Genomic DNA, 2,500 nt, shown 5'->3' on the forward strand with positions numbered 1-2,500 from the left:
ACTTTTATCACAAGTTCTAGCCACGCCACGGAGGCTTCGAAGTTCCTTCACCATTCGCTTTCCTCTCTTTTGTTACACAGTTTCAGACTACGATCAGGGGTACCGAAACGCTGTATTGATTGTAAACAACCATTTTTATCTTGGAGCGGAGCGTTCCTTTACTCGTTAGATTTGTCTTGTCGCGTGTGTATTCGCTTTTTCGACGCTTTTTAACCATTTAACTTGTTTAGCGAAGCTAAACGCACAGACAGACAAAAAAAAAGGAACAGCATCGCGCGTCAAACAGCGACGACCCATCTGAAGCGATCTTTCATTTATACACCGTTTGTAAACAGAGAGATGTATAAAGCGCGGGGAATCATTCGAAACCCTGGGGCTATTCGAGCTTGCATTTCAGCAAATTATCATCTCAAACATTTCACTCGTTTGCTTTTTCTAAATTTATAGGAGAGCTTCTTTCGTTTATTTTTGACACACCTTTCGTAAATATCGTTTCTGGCAACGTCGGGAGCGTGGATTTCTACAAGTGAACAATCGCGCCGATCCGATAACTTCCAGCAGGATGGAGAATCTTTATAGATTATCTTCCGAGAACTCGGTGCTTTCACGGGCGGTCGTTTATAAATTTTAACGAACGACTCGCGCGCCGTGACGCACTTGCGCTAGTTCGAAGAGATATTTCGAAATTTGTTTCTCTCCTTTAACGGCCTGCATTTAGTGTATCGGTTGCGATTTTCGTCACATCGTTTCCACGACAAACGCCGACGAACTGCCCAACTATCGCTCGTACGTTGCGACTCTTTCTTTGTTTATCGTTCATTCATTCTTTCAATTTCGTTCGATAATCCCGCTCCGAAACGTTCTACTTTCGTTGAACGACGGCGAGATGTTTAGAAAGAAATGAATTACTCTTTTTTCGAGAAGCAAACGCAAGCAGTCTTTTGTTAAGAAAACGACCCTCAGCCAGGCGTGGTCCAGGAATTGTATCCGTGGACCGCAATGTGCGTTCGAAATGTCGATGTTCATGTGTCCTGCAGTTCACACGTTGACGCGCAATTAGCTGCGTTCTTCATCGACCCACGAGCCAAGTGATCCACCGTTCAGGGTAATCGTAAAATTTTGTATTTCAAACTCTTTAGATCTTTAGAGTGTTATTTTCATTATTAACACGCATCACATTCGATACCCACATCACTCTCCCACCCGGCGCGTGCGGGAGAGCGAATTCGGGCGTCGCCAACGTATTTGTTTGTTTGTTCGATCGTTGACGACACGATCGCGTCCAAGGACGGAAACCGTCGGAGAAACGCCCAGTGGCACGCTCCTCTCGACGGTCGGGCGTAAAGTACATTTAAAAACCTTGAAAAGTACGAACGCACACAAGGAATGCGAGCGCGCGTCCTGTCGCTGAATCGTGGGTTGCGAGATTCGAACAGACACACGGCCGGCGACGATCGGTCTAACTAATGGACACATAGTTTTTCAAAGACTCGCTATCGTCGCTTCTCAGCCGGTCCGTAAACAACACACATCGATCAGGCGGACGCACGAATCTTACCACGGTGCGTGTTTCGTAGATTCCAGGTTACCCGCAAGTACCTCTCTCTCCCTCTCGAAAGAGGAATCTCGATCCGTCCTTTTTGGACAATGGAGAAATCTTTTTATCGCAACACGGATGGCAAAGAAACAACCAAAGCGTAGGAGCGTGGGGACGAGAGCGACGAAAAGAACGTCGCGAAAACAAAGTTTCGACGGTTGCTCGTTCTAATACATCGTAGTTTCAACTCTCTCAGTTTTAACCACTCCTAGACGCTTCGTAAACTTTTAACAATTCTTCGCCTCCGCGAGTTTCATTTCGAATAGAGCGAACGCAACACGGACCAAAAAAACTCCGGTGATGCCAGATCATTTAGCAAAGATCAGACGGCGGGTCATCTGTATTCCTTTTCTCTCTTTTTTATATCTTTCCATTTAACTAGGGTGTCGCAACGACGGGTACATTTATATATTTATATATATTGTATTTCAATTTTAATGATCCTTCACTTTCGGTTTGTAATAATATGATCCTTCTTTCATTTCGATCCTTCATATTGTAGGTTAACCAACAGAAGTTTGTTTTTTTACGACTTGTATTTTTGTGGTTTGTTTGTTTGTTTCTTACGACTTGTTTGTACCCGATCAAGTAGACGACGACCCATAAGTATAAGTTAGAGAGATAAAGGTCGAGAGACCTCACGCAAGCGTCTTTTACTTCCATTCACATCAGCCAGAGAGAAATGGTCCGGCGTCGTGCTCTTTGGCGCCGTTGGTCGCACAGTTTTTTTGCCGGCGGTTCCGAACGGACGGGAGAAACGCGATGAGTAATCAAAGCGACCTCCGCACGTAACCGTGTCGGTGTAATTTTACCGCATCGCAGCGTTTTGGTATTTGTTTCTTATTGGCTCGAACCCGAGATTTATGTGTTTTGTGTCATGTATATGGTATTATTTATTATATC

At 44.7% G+C, this 2,500-nt stretch overlaps 1 non-coding gene across 1 annotated transcript; it reads right to left on the reverse strand.

Moving 5' to 3' along the window:
• Positions 1-953: 953 nt before the first annotated feature.
• Positions 954-1,108, reverse strand: LOC143306800 (5.8S ribosomal RNA). Its single transcript, XR_013064106.1, has one exon. It is a non-coding gene; the product is annotated as a 5.8S ribosomal RNA (ribosomal RNA).
• Positions 1,109-2,500: the final 1,392 nt, after the last annotated feature.

The sequence above is a fragment of the Osmia lignaria genome, unplaced genomic scaffold, assembly GCF_051020975.1.
Source record: "Osmia lignaria lignaria isolate PbOS001 unplaced genomic scaffold, iyOsmLign1 scaffold0036, whole genome shotgun sequence".
NCBI lineage: Eukaryota > Metazoa > Arthropoda > Insecta > Hymenoptera > Megachilidae > Osmia > Osmia lignaria.